At 37.5% G+C, this 15,633-nt stretch overlaps 1 protein-coding gene across 1 annotated transcript in view; it reads left to right on the top strand.

Annotated features, from left to right (window-relative positions):
* Positions 1–498: 498 nt before the first annotated feature.
* LOC134656457 (mucin-2-like) overlaps positions 499–15,633 on the top strand; it is a 90,582-nt gene continuing 75,447 nt past the window's right edge. The window contains exon 1 of the mRNA XM_063511990.1: positions 499–767. The gene's annotated coding sequence lies outside the window, so the exon portion shown is untranslated. The remainder of the gene's footprint in view (positions 768–15,633) is intronic.

Genomic DNA, 15,633 nt, shown 5'->3' on the forward strand with positions numbered 1-15,633 from the left:
ATAATCTTTGACGTCGACCGTACCTATTTACTTAGTTTCTTCGGTTATCTGAGCAGAATAGGACAAAATAGTCTGGAGAAGCTCATGATCACTGGTCGCATGGCAAGTAAGCGTCGGGCGGACAGAATGACGCCAGGGACTAAATCCGAGTGAGTGTGAAGAGTGCCCACAGTCATCAGTTCATCACGTCCCTGAATACACGCACTTATGCCAAAGAAGAAAAAGCTAGTTAGTTGCTATGTGTTATCTGGTCCGTGCTCGGCAGACATAGCCGTTATCGTTTTATGTATGTGGCCCTCGTCTTAAGTTATGAAAAGAACGGATGGTAAGTACGTACGAGTACACATGCATCGTGCGTGTCTGAGCATCTTAATTTCACCGTTAATTCGATCGTTCGTAATCGCTGTCCCTACAAGATGCTGGTATCGGTTTCATCACAATCCTCCAAAGCGAAAACGAATTCCAATCATGCACCCCAGTAATTCACTCCGTATTGCATTATTCGAGAGCTACATCGCATTCATTGGCCGCGCCTGCGATTTATTCATTTTCTAACTTGGTTTAATGCAACCATTATCTCGTCGGCCGGCCGTGTCCACTGCTCGCAGATTACACCGCTCTCAGTTCCCTCGCGAGCCTTGGACGCGCCGCGCGTACTGCCACAACTGTCAAAATTCCCGCGTAAAACTTTAAAAATAAACAAGTGACTGTGGATTATTGTAAACTGTGTTTGTGTTGGTTTTTAAGTGTCGGATCAACCTGAGGAGGTAAATCGTGTTTTGTTTTTATTATGTAGGTTGTTTGTAAACAATTTTTTTGTGTATTCGTGACCCAAAGTTAAGGTATTCCAGTTGCGTAAATTGACATTTAACAGCAACCGGCTCCATATCTGGGCAATTCTGACAGCTCTACATTAGCGATGAAGGCGATGTTTTTTCTCGGCGACTGTACTTACATAGAGTGTGTAACATATTCGATCAGAGTAAAAAAAAATAGGGAAGGAACGTTTTTAGGGTTCCGTACCCAAAGGGTAAAAACGGGACCCTATTACTAAAACTCCGCTGTCCGTCCGTCCGTCCGTCCGTCTCCACCACCACCGCACCACACGTTGAAATTTTCACAGATGATGTATTTCTGTTGCCGCTATAACAACAAATACTAAAAACAGAATAAAATAAAGATTTAAGTGGGGCTCCCATACAACAAACGTGATTTTTGACCGAAGTTAAGCAACGTCGGGCGGGGTCAGTACTTGGATGGGTGACCGTTTTTTGCTTGTTTCTTTTGCTTGTTTTGCTCTATTTTTTGTTGATGGTGCGGAACCCTCCGTGCGCGAGTCCGACACGCACTTGGCCGGTTTTTTAATAGCTTTTGTAATACGATTACATTTACATTAAAACATTTCCAAATAGGGTATTATAGTAGAGGTAGGGAATTTATATTATAACAATCTCTATCAAATTCAACACAAGGCCGACGTATTGTGCTATGTAAGTTAAATTAGTGTTTACGTTGTGTTTGTTAGGTATGTATGCCAATCTGGTAACAAAACAATTATACCTAATTAATTTACAAGTATTAAGTCAAGATGTCCAGTTTAATTATAACTAGGTACTTACCTACCGACTTTGAAGTTATCTTCGAGTTGCATTATTATCATTTCAGGTTAATGAATTGCCACCATTATATAAATAATTGTTCATTATCACTGTAGGCCACAGCTCATGCCAATGTCTTACCAATTACCTACTTACAATTATTAACTTGGCTGAACAACACATTCCAGAGCTGTAAAACCTGACACAATAAAAAGGTATATTTAAAACCTTGCTTCGCTTTATGGTCCGTATGGCTTTATGGCCTCATTCCTAAACCATGATCATTATTAAAAACTCAAATTGTGCAACCTTTCCTTGTCTTTGGTCTGCGGATTTCCCCGTCCAAACATTGAAGGTTGACTCTTGATGAGGGTAACCGGTTTAAATGTTGATGATAGTAATGTTTTTTGCTTGAAATAAATATTGATATACCGGCAAGCTGTACTTAACACTTCTCGTACGGTCAGCAGCAAATAGTTCAGCGGGTGAAGTGAAGGTTTAATAATAGAGTCGTGTAAATGTAAGGATACATTTTATTAACACATTGTTTGCTTAGCTGGTGTATGTCGTGGTTGTACCTGCTAATGTCAAATTGGTCCACCCAACTCATGTAACCTACTATGTAGATACTTAGCAGTCCATCGTCCATCCAAGCAACCAGAGGCCCTACCACGAAAAACGAAAATATTAATTTCTTTATCTGCTTCTCTATCGCTGGAATGTGTAGGCAAGAGCAACAGAGGTAGATAAATATTTTTCGTTTTTCAGGCTTGCTTGACTACCCATCAACATAATTATTTCTTATGGCAGGACTATCGGCAAAAAGTGAAAAATAATATATAATACTAATTATGATTAAATATAAATCGGTTACTGGTACATATATTATAATTATAACAGACTACTAATACAATTTGTATTAGGTACGTAATATACTTACTAGATATATGTTTAGAGCCTGCCAGAATATTATATCCTAAGATTCGTAGAAACATCAATAATCAATGAATGTACCTACATAATTCGATAAGATAGGCCGAACACAAGTAATATTCCGATGAGTTACAATCAATACGATCATGACATCAAGATATTACCTATTAGATAAGGCTACTTGCATATCAATATTATCACTTTTAGATGTTGTAAAACTTACACAGGGATAAAATTATTAGACAGCATTTCAGCAACGAATGTAGTAGAACCTAGGTATCTAGTTGAAAGATTGGCCATAAGAATGGTAGTTTCAAATATTGGAAACAGAAGCTGTAGTGCTGTCAATCGCAATCATGTTACCCCTTTCACGGTCCAAACTAGATAACGTAATACCTAAAGTTTATTCGGCAATGTTGGACAGACGAGTGGTCAATTATGCAACGTGCTCTATTCTTCTATTGCAGTGGTAGAGAACTATAATTATAGTTCTCCATGTCGTATCCGACAACGGCGACCCTTACAATTTTCTCTGATGAGCACATATGTGGCTCGCAAAACCCGAGTCAAGTAATAATAACATATCAGACAATTTAGAACCTAAAGTTGACGTTTATTCCTACAAATCGACTCATATAAAATCGTACACGATCACAAGACTAGCTAAGTAGGTTGCAGCAGGCGGGAAAGCCTGTTTGCAAGAAAATCTCGCGCACGCGTCGCGTGCGTACGCGCCGCTTCGTTCATGCAGGCTCACGTTTTGAGCTCTCCGTAATTGCCCGTTGTCCTAATAGAGCGATGAAAGTGCGACACGACCCATACATTTGAGATTAAATGTCCTTTTAGTCGAAAAACTACGGATACCATCTTAATAATGGTTGCGCCCTCCATATCTATTCCCTACGATCAGCAGCCTATATAATTCGTATGTGTTTATATACAAATAGGTAAGTACTTAGATTTACACTACTGCTTAGTACAAGACAAGTGACAGCGAAAGTTAAGTACTGCAGCAATTCATGGTCGCGTTTTTGTCACTTGTCATATCATGCGTCAATTTCGCACTTACGCACTTGTTAGAGTGTGACAGGTAAGTATGGTGACAAATGATAGACAGCCGTCCATCTTAGCCCTCCTGATGTAGTGTTGCATCGTTTGACGCTCAGTTAGTACCTACTGTTAGTAGAAAAGCTTTTTCTACGTAAAGAAGCAACTCTTCGCCTGATCGAATCCTAAAATCCTTAGGTCGTCTCGTCGCTTTGTCGCTATAGGTTCTGCAGTTCAACGTAGCTGTTATGTTTATACATAAATTGATGTTGTGCTACTATATGCGGACTTCTCTTGTGGGGCCACAGCACCGACATTCAAAACGTTTTCATCATGCAGAAAAAATGTATCAGGATCCTAGTAAATATACATCCACCCCACAGCTGTAGACCACACTTCAAAAATCTTAACTTACTGACCCTCCCCTCTCTGTACATTTTGGAAGTAGCTACATTTGTCCGAAAAAACCTACATTTATTCCAATTTTGTCAAAACCCTCGACGTCAACACTACATAGAACTCCCGGAGCCTAAATTAGAAATATACAAGAACGGACCATACTACAGAGCCATAAATGTTTACAATAAAATCCCCACATATTTAAAAACAGACTCTAACTTCATAAACCGCCTTAAAACTATGCTGATGGATAAATGTTACTACTCAATAGCCGAATTTATGGAGGATGATATTATGTAAAGCTATGTACCTTGTATGTAGCTTGTACTTGTAACTTGTGTTGTATATATAAACATAATTGTATATTATAACATATTTTATATTAAGTAAAACGAACGGTTATACTTAATACGAATATGTAGAAACCCTTGTTTATAGGTACCTAACAAGAAGTATTAGTTAGAAAGTGCAATTTAGAAAATTTTGAAAATGTATAAGAATGATAATAATTAGTAAGAAGTAATAATAAGCAAACTGTGATATTGTGAACTACCTAATTTTTGCTACACCCTTTCCAGGGTCCATGTATGTAACATCTATACAATGGTATGCAAATAAAGATCTCTCTCTATCTCTATATAATGTCAGACGTTGCTTAAAGCGATTTGCGAACCGTGTGCAAGGAAACGCGAATATCCTATATCCTACGTGTTGCATTGCATTACTAATCGGGGGTTAAACACTGATGAAAACGTCGGAGGTATTTTTTTCGGTTAGAAACTAATGTTGACTTAAATATAAACCTATAAGAAACGTTGACTTAAATATAAAGCTATACTTATTCAAGACCTAAGTATCTACATATTATGCTAACTTTAGTAACCACGCAATTCAATAAAAATAACTCATATCGTCGCAATCCCGTCAATCAACGGTTTCTAATGGTAATCGAAGCAAATAAACCTAATTGAAAAACTACAAGTGGTACGTAATAAAAAAAAAATAGCTGCCATTTTCAATCTTACCCCAAGACAATAAGAACAAATTCAGAATGCCAATAAAATAGTACAAAATCTAGTGAATTTTGAGTCAGAAAATTACAAGTGCATAACATCGGCCAAGGAACACACTAACACGACTATAAGCCTTATTGCGGTGGTTCAAAGACTATGGGCGGTGTTATGGTCTAGAGAATGTTCCGCCGTTCGATTCCGGCCTCTTTACGTTAAATATGCAGCTAGTCCGCGCTACATAATTGCACTAGATGCAGCATCCTTGAAGATGCATTGTGACTATAATTTTGCCGGCAACTGGGGCGGTGTATTGGAACGTATAGTATGAATGATCGTGTAAAAGATGCCTCGTATAAGTATGTTGAAGTTTACTGTAATATGTGTTGGAATACTTATTTATAAGGCGTAGAATACCTTGCAGGAAGATAAAAAGTATTAAATGGAGTAATCTATTGATCACATAAGAGAAAAACCATAATCCTGCGAAATGTGTAAATCTAGCGTAAAGTTTTATTTATATCGGATGGATCCAATTTTCTTTTTCACTTTTTTGTGTGATAATAAACAGAGGTATATGCCCTAACACTGAAGAGTACTTGCAATGGACATTAATAATTAGACATGTAGGTATTTATCATCGTGCCCTGCCCTGTCTCACTAAGTACCGCTGCATCCTACAGGTCAATTTCACTTAATTCAATACTATAGGCACGTTTATTTACCTAATTATTGCTAAAACCAACTAATTGTTTTGAAGATAGGAAGTATACCTACCTAATTTATTAGGTACAAATAATACCTAATTATTCTTAGAGTAATTATTCATAGGGAACCCTTTACGCTCTTTCTAATTAATTACTTGTATTTTTAATCATAGTACTAATTAGCTAATGCAAATATAACTTTCCATTGCATTACTTACTTTTTTTGTAGGAAAGTATTTGCGTGAAGGCGAAAGTTAACAACCCGTCCTATAATTAATTAGAATAAGTTAATTATTCGTAAAAAAATACTATAAATAGAAAATAATTAATTAAGGTACGTAAATTACACATTCCAAAAAAAAAAGATAATCTTACACAAATCAACCTAAGTTCCAAAGTAAGCTAGGCTCAAAAATAAATTCCCTTACATTTTGACGTGTAGATAAGTACAGTGCTAGAGTCCGTCTAAACTAACTATGCATCGGCTTGAACAGAACAAAGTCGGTCGTGTCATTAATGAACGTCATATTTTCATAGATTGTTGACATTATAATGATGTCATTGTCACACTATGTCATTGCAAATGACATGCAGAGTTAGCTAGCTTGGCCAGAATCTATGATGCCTGTCGATTAAAAAAAAGTCTTAGTAGTGGACACATTGTCGATATTAAAGCCAAAGAGTAAAGTAAAACCTGACCAGGAATATATGATCACGCGCCATGTTGCGGAATTAACACTGGAACATTTTTTTTTATACTACTTATATTGAACTGTCAACCAATACATGAGAATAACAGCGCCCTCTTGACAATGATCAGAAATTACTGGTCAGGCTTTAAGTATAATATTACAGCCATGTCATAACACTCCCTCTTCTGGCTGTCAAAAAACAAAGTCAACGCTTCGTTTACCATCCACTGACACTATGTTCACATCCACGGTTACATAAAGCCAATTGCGCAGCATCCTCACCAAGATCATTCATCTCCACCGGTTCTTTGTGTTGCGATATCACAAACAGTTAGATCTACGCTAAATTACACTTTATTAAGAGTGCACTATGACTTATTCTGTATATCTCGGCCTACACATGGTTGGCGTATGGTGTGGATCTTATTATTAACAATAGACATGTACCGATGTTTTAGACAAAGGTTTTTAAAGATTTTGAAATCATTAATATTGAACCTCGAGAGGCTCGTAAGTTACCGTAGGTACCAGTGTAGAAAAGCGGCCAAGTGCGAGTCGGACTCGCCCATGAAGGGTTCCGTATTTACTAGATCTCTTTCAAACCAATTTTCGGTGGAAGTTTGCATGGTGTACATCATATATTTTTTTTAGTTTTATCATTCTCTTATTTTAGAAGTTACTGGGGGGGGGGGGGGGCACAAGTGGTGTGTCTCTCGCGCAAACTACCTATTCAGTTTGATACCCCACACGTATGGGTTTGATGAAAAATAATTTTTGAGTTTCAGTTCTAAGTATGGGGAACCCCCAAAATTTATTGTTTTTTTCCTATTTTTGTGTGAAAATCTTAATGCGGTTCACAGAATACATCTACGTACCAAGTTTCAACAGTATAATATAGTTCTTATAGTTTCGGAAAAAAGTGGCTGTAACATACGGACAGACAGACAGACAGAGATGACGAATCCATAAGGGTTCCGTTTTTTGCCATTTGGCTACGGAACCCTAAAAAGTAAGGTTACTTATAAATACTTCTCATTTTAGGTTTTCCTAATTGATAAGAGAAATCCCAAGAAACGGTGTACCGAAACTAATAAAACTTCCAATTAAAAGAAATTTATGTTTAGGTTGTGGGAAATGTATTATTTATTAGAGATTACGTCTCTACTTCTCTAGCCTACCAAAGATTAAAACACCTCTACCTTTCAAAGCCCTATAGAGTTCATCTTTTTCTTTAACAGGACTGATACATACATATATACAATTTTTTTTTATTAAAATCGTAAACCCACGCAAGAACCAAATGCGCAATTATAAAAAAAACTATACAAGCAAAAAAATAAACGCTCAGTGGTGTGTAAACAACGATGACATGTACATTAGTAGGTAGCATAGTATGATACATAAACAACACATGTAGCTCTGCCCTTTTTTGTTTAACTGTTGTAATGAAAACGTATTAAATGATAATTGCTGTGTCCTAGGAAACATGGCCAATTACGGCAAGCTTTTTCTTCTAGTTCTACGTAACATTAAAATGGATTAGAATTTAGACTTTGAAGAAAGGAAAAAAAAAATTAAATTATTAGTCTGTTTTATTTCTACGAGTATGTACCCACGTTTATCTACTGTACGTACTTACCTTAATCGGACTCATTTAGTTAGTTAATAGTGGTATTTATCCCATTCGTACATAATGTCAGCCTGCAAATTTTACCGTCAGATCGATGTTTGTGACTTTGTACATAGGTCTTATAGAGGAAAATCAAAGTCGCAATACAAGTGCCCGTTCCTATAATTGAAAAAAGCTGGACAAAAAAGCTTGTATGAAGCAATGTATAGATAGTAAGCACGTGCCAAAGCAAGCGCGCTCCACCTTTTAGTTATTATAGCTTTGCTTGTTATTCCCAGTATTTATTTTCCACACATACAGATGAGGCTATTGTCTGTGCAGTACCTATCTAAGATTGTTGGAATAAAGTTAAATTACCTTTATTATTCAATAAGTACCTATAATAACAACACGATTAATGTGATAAAATCATGTTACACGTACTATTAACATCTGAAGCAAAGTAAAATGTTGTGTAGATAAGTACTTTATCTACTTATCCCTGACGAAATGTAGATATACCTACATATTTCGATAAAAAAAGTCAGCGGTTTTACAGGGCCTCTATTTGACTCGAGAATATGACAGAAGGTATACATTTTGTGATAGTTGGCGCTGTCTAATTAAAGTAAGCTTCTGCTTATCGCTGACGACGCTGACATTCAAACCCGTAAATAAAGTAAAGCATGTACAACAAGAATATGCATTACATCTTCACGAAGCTTAAAGTAATATCGACGCGGGGGTTTTTCCAAACCGGTGTTTGTTGGCTTTGGCCTCCAATGTACATGCATTATGATATTGACTACAAGTTGTGCTCGTATGCAGTCAAAAAAATATTAAAGTTCGAGTCAGACTTGCGCAAGGAGGATTCCGTATTTTCCAAAATTTTTTTTAGCTTAACCCCGAGCGACTGATTTTTATTCAGTATTCATTTGTTATATATAGCTGGTCAAGCAAATAATGTCAGTAAAAAAAGGCGCGAAATTCACATTTTCTATGGGACGATATCCCTTGTCGCCTACATTTTATAAATTTGCCGCGTTTTTCTACTGACAAGATCTGCTTGACCAACTATAGAGTATATTTAATTTAATTTTTTACGTTAGAGAAACAAAAAAAAAGGATTTACTTTCTTCTAATACTCCCTCTAGTTTAAGGCCTACAAAATTAAATCATTAAAAGTTTTTTCTATAGTGATATACATAAAAAAATACCTACTACTATTAATTATATTATGTTATACTATTATTTATTAATTACTATTTAATATTATAATGTAGGTAATTTTTTAAATTTACGTATTACGGTGTCGGTTGATTAATATATACTCCATATCAGCTGGATGGACAGAACGACGGACAGGGGAGGCTTGGAATAAGTTGCTACTCATCGGTTACGCCCTACCCTAAAAACTACTGCGCGGTCTAAAAAAGTGTGTCATCGCAATTGTAATGTTACATAACTAATCACTAGCCTTTTTTACACCGTTCCTTACACGATCTGCATACATAATTAATTGGAAAATGGCAAACAGGTTGCGTACTCCTGTCCCATTGTTAATGGTTTGAATACTTTGAATCAGTTTGCAAATTTACTTTCTGAAAATCTTATCTAAAACTCTTATAAAAGTAAAAGTAACTTTATTTTACACAAAATAAAGTTTAAATTGAAAGGAGAGTGGCTGATATAAACTTAAAAAAACTGAGGAATATATCGAATTGGTATTCTATTTTTGATCCAGCCAATGGCCTGAGGCTACGGAAACACTTTAATGTAATATGCGCCTGACCCGATGGCCATGATTCGTTAACACGTTTTTGTTGGGTGCTATACTATGCTGAGCTTAGAAGTCTTAGAACATTTTTGTATCTAAAATGGTCCAGATGCCTAATCCATAAATGTAACTATTCAGCGATGAAGTCGGTTATTTACTTGGACTACAGATACTAATGTAAGTAATAGTCATACATTCTACAGGTAATAGTGTGACCATTACTAGTTTACTAGTTTATCTTTTCAGTTTTCGTAAGTTATGGAGATTATTGTGGAAAGAAACGTCCACAACTTTGGTAATATGTAACTATAATACCAGTCCAAGAATTGATCGGACCGGTTTGGGCCCAATATAATACACAACCAGATATTAGGCTCCAATGACGTAGGTTTTAGAATTAGAAGAAACAACTTTTATTTCTCTCCGTCTGTAATACTAAATACATATGTAATTATGATCCTATATGGTACTCCAAATTTTATATTAAAGGAAAAAATTGAAAAAGTTACGCTTCCGGCAGGACTTGAACCGGACTCAATCCGTGCGTTGCTCTTAACCAATTGAGCTACGGAAGCCTACCAGGACCAGGACAATGCAAATCTTTCCATCCCTTCCTTTATGCATACACGCCATAAGGGTGGCGTATAGCGACATCTACCGAAAGACGATTACATCTTTTGACGGCATCGGAGTCTCAAGTTGCATTGAGAAATTGAGAATTCACCAGTAACAATGTGCTAACCCACTAAATCAATTTTTTAACAAGCAGTTTCGTCTGCGAGCGATATTCCAAATTTTATATTAAAGGAAAAAATAGAAAAAGTGCGTCTATATGGTACGTCTACATACTATGCGTATTCTCAAAAACAATTATATTCAAAGCGCAATATTTCATTTGCTTTAAGAAAGCGTGAATAATATTACGATAACCAATAAAGTCTTATTTAATACTTAGGTATAAATCTTTTGCAGACTTTCTCATAAAGTATAGTATTTAATATTGGTTCATTCGATGTTATTTATAGCACTATAACGCTCTTAACCACAGGGTACAGACAATAGAACAACATTTCACTACTAAATAGCAGTTATCAATTGCATCTGTTGTGTAACTAGTGTTGCATTTTATCTACCTACTAGGGACCCGCCCCGGCTTCGCACGGGTTAACAAATTATACATAAACCTTCCTCTTGAATCACTCTATCTATTAAAAAACCTGTTGCGTAATTGCATCAAAGTCCTTAAGCATACATAGGGACATTAGGGACAGACAACGGGAAGCGACTTTGTTTTATACATGTAACGTATGTAGTGAGTGTAGTGACATCACATCAGAGACAAAGTTATTAATGCAGACTGAGCTGATAGTATCCACTATCCATGCATATCATCGTCTACACCAGCGGTCGGCAACCTTTTAGCAGCCAAGGGCCATATAGTAGTTAACGAAATTGACGCGGGCCGTACTTTGTTAATATTTATGACTTTATCAGACATTGTCGTTTGTCAATATTACATACAAAATGGGCCGCAAGTGACAGGTTCACGGGCCGCATGCTGCCCGCGGGCCGCAGGTTGCCGACCGCTGGTCTACACTGTTATGTGAGAATTGGTAAACCATATAGCAAAGTGGTAGAGTCGACCAATGGTCAATTAAGGGCGTTGCTGTTAGATTACGTAAAATATTAGCGCGATAAGACCGCCTGTTGTTTACCTCTGCTTTTGTTTCTGTTTTCTTTTATTGAGGTCTGTATTAAAGAGTAATATTAATGCAAACGGGTGGATCAACTATTTCTTGTTTTTATTCTGTCCGCTCAGACAAGAGACAATAGTAGCATAGTTTGTTAGAAGACATTGTACACCACCTTCTTCTGACACGCTTGGTAGATGACCCTTCATGGAAAGGGTTTATAAGTATCACCAAAAAGTGTGTTTGGTGAATTTAAATGCATAAAAATCAGGTTTTAAAGAGTGACCCAGGAGAACGTAACCATGGCAACGAGTGACAATAAATAGTTGATTCACCCAAATATCTGGGAGACCGAGGTTTGCTCGGAAAACATATAAAAACACAAATAAATTAATTAAAAATTAAAAAACACGACTGCAGTTTAAAAGCGAACTGAAAAGCTAGAAATAATTTTTAGTTATGTTAGGTACTCAACTTAATGAATGTAAAATAGAATATAAGTGTTCAGTCAGGGTAATAAACAGCAATCGGAAAAGTTTAGGCTCATTTAGGATCGTGACTGTACCTGCATATTTTATTTCGATTGCAGTCGGGGACCTGTGAATGAGAAAATTTCAATATATCAAGGTCCCCGACTGCAATCGAAATAAAATATGCAGGTACAGTCACGATCCTAAATGAGCCTAAACTTTTCCGATTGCTGTTTATTACCCTGACTGAACACTTATATTCTATTTTACATTCATTAAGTTGAGTACCTAACATAACTAAAAATTATTTCTAGCTTTTCAGTTCGCTTTTAAACTGCAGTCGTGTTTTTTAATTTTTAATTAATTTATTTTATTTTATACATTTTAGTGACCATACAAACCAGCCAAATTTTTTATGATTTAAGACAATTTAGTTTCTTCAAGGAGATTTCATCACGTTGATCTTTGATATGTTAGCATAAAACGTGCTTAAAAACCTAACTAGGTCTGACACAAAAACCAGACGTATTGTAAAGTGCTATATGGCTTAATATCTCTGCAACTACATAATTATTTCCTATTAGTTGGCTTTCGGCCTTCGCAATTAAGATACTTGGGGAAGCTGCAGAAAGCGTGCACCTTTCTTACGCTCCGGGCCTTCGGCCCTACGCGAAGTTCGGCCTTCGGCCTTCGCAATTAAGATTTAAGATACTTGGGGAAGCTGCAGAATACGTGCACCTTTCTTACGCTCCGGGCCTTCGGCCCTACGCGAAGCTCGGCCTTCGGCTTTCGTAATTAAGAAACTTGAGGAAGTTGCAGAGAGCGTGCACCTTTCTTACCGTCCGGGCCTTCGGCCCTACGCGAAGCTTGGCCTTCGGCCTTCGCAATTAAGATACTTGGGGAAGCTGCAGAAAGCGTGCAGCTTTCTTACGCTCCGGGCCTTCGGCCCTACGCGAAGCTCGGCCTTCGGCCTTCGCAATTAAGATACTTGGGGAAGCTGCAGAAAGCATGCAGCTTTCTTACGCCCCGGGCCTTCGGCCCTACGTGAAGCTCGGCCTTCGGCCTTCGCAATTAAGAAATTTGGGGAAGCTGCAGAAAGCGTGCACCTTTCTTACGCTCCGGGCCTTCGGCCCTACGCGAAGCTCGGCCTTCGACCTTCGTAATTAAGATACATTGGGGAAGCTGCAGAAAGCGTGCAGCTTTCCTACGCTCCGGGCCTTCGGCCCTACGCGAAGCTCGGCCTTCGGCTTTCGTAATTAAGAAACTTGAGGAAGCTGCAGAGAGCGTGCACCTTTCTTACGCTCTGAGCCTTCGGCCCTACGCGAAGCTCGGCCTTCGACCTTCGCAAATAAAAGACTTGGGGAAGCTGCAGAATGCGTGGTGCTTTCTTACGCTTCGGGCCTTCCGCCCTACGCGAAGCTCGGCCTTCGGCCTTCGCAATTAAGATACTTGGGGAAGCTAAAGAAAGCATGCACCTTTCTTACGCTCCAGGCCTTCGGCCCTACGCGAAGCTCGGCCTTCGGCCTTCGCAATTAAGATACTTGGGAAAGCTGCAGAAAGCGTGCACCTTTCTTACGCTCCGGGCCTACGGCCCTACGCAAAGCTCGGCCTTCGGCCTTCGCAATTAGGATACCTGGGGAAGTTACAGGAAGCACGCACCTGCCTTACGCTTCGGACCGTCGGCCCTATGCGGAGTTCGGCCTTCGGCCTTCGTAATTAAAATACTCAGGGAAGTTGCAGGAAGAGCCCATCTGTCTTAAGTTTTACTTACGTACGTACTATGTACGGACACAGACTACAGAATGAGAGATGAATATCATTATCTCATTCTAACAAATAGCTTTGTCCCTACTTACGTAAGTAAAACTTACAAGTGTATCTCGGGGCTTTATATAAAAAATACGTATAAAAATATACGGTTATAATGACACTTTCACACTTTGTTCCGTCAAAGTCAGTGCAGAGTTGTATCTGAAGACGGACTCTACAATCTCAGACTCTCTACAAAGAACTTATTTATACTTTTCTATTCCCTTAGCGCAATTTAGAACATATTGGCTTGGTTTCAAAACATGTAAAATATGATTAATATAATACCTATGTATATTTTTTTTTTATGATCAGCGGTCAAACCACTTCCTTTTAATATCCCAACAATAGGATAATATTTGGTTTTATGAGATTAGCTTTTCTTAATAAATTTTGTAAATTCTTACTTTCTTAAAATTGGACTTAAACCCTCATATTGTATATATATTATTGATCGTCTTTCAAAGCGCTTCATTTTGATGCCCTACTCGATGGGTTTGCATGATATTTTTTTCTTAAGGTTGCGTAATATGGCGTATTAAGTCCGCCATATTGATTTTGTAATGACGTCACATAGCCTATGTCACCCGGGATGACGTAAGGATTCTAATGATATATCATACATCTAAATCGGTTAAGGCATTCTGAAGTTATCGTGGAATAAAGAAACTCACATACATATATACATACAAACATGAACGCTGAAAACAATACACTCTTTTTTTTGGGCAGTCGTGTAAAAATGCGCGTTTTCCCAGAGATAAGACCTAGCTAGATCGATTTATCGCCCCCGAAAACCCCCATATAGCAATTTAATCGAAATCGTTAGAGCCGTTTCAGAGATCCCCTAAATATATATATAAATAAATACATATAAATAAATAAATAAATAAGAATTGCTCGTTTAAAGGTATTAGATAGATAATACTTATTTACTGTTCTCTTCCAGTGTCTATATCTAATGGATTGGTCGCCGAGTCGCAAATTCAACTGTTGATTATGTTGCTATGGCACGTTGGTGGTACCAGTGTGGCTACCACCAGTTTAGCACTGACATAAACGCTATCGAGAACGTAACTTACTTTCTATGTATCTCGCTCGTACTGGCACTAATAAGTGGGAGCGAGATGTATGGAAAGTAATTTACGTAGACTTACGTTTATGTCAGTTTTGATACTGTCAGTTGACTCATGGTACGGGTACTGACATTCGCGGTCATGCATGCAACGGTGACCTTTCATTGTAGTTTGGCTGTCCAACCATGCTTGCTCGAGTTCCACGGACTATTGGACACTTGTAACAGTTAAATTAGTGTTTCGCGCATCCATGGGCATTACGGGCAGTCAAGTAGTGAGGTCTGTATCAGTAACATTTGTTTGTACACATAAAAAAGTCAATAATTAATTTGGTCAACGTTCTGGTCAGAGTTATAATGTATTTGGAAGAAAACCATATGTACATTGGTTTTTTGACGAAACACAGTGTTGTTAATAACAGTAGATACTCGTATTAGCTCTACTAGATTACTTACTTACTAGAAGAAACGATATTAATATTATGTAAATTTATCAAATTAATTATTCAAATCACCATTATATATGTATAGGTACCTATGAGTTGCACAAGAAGCTAATTAATATCAATTCAAATCTTTAATCAATACGACTTGACTTGCTAAATAGTTTACATTTAATTATTACGAACAATTACGTATAATCAAGTCAACATTTGAATTCGATTCTTATCTTACTGACATAGGATTCAAAATGCAATTACATTAATGCATTACAGGTCGTAATTAATAAATTCTTGATCCGTACGGTGCGCGTACGGCGACGACACGTGTACGCGCGAATAAGGAGCCAGTTTATTTACAATCACTTCAATCACT

This window comes from Cydia amplana, chromosome 18 (assembly GCF_948474715.1).
Source record: "Cydia amplana chromosome 18, ilCydAmpl1.1, whole genome shotgun sequence".
In the NCBI taxonomy this organism is placed as follows: domain Eukaryota; kingdom Metazoa; phylum Arthropoda; class Insecta; order Lepidoptera; family Tortricidae; genus Cydia; species Cydia amplana.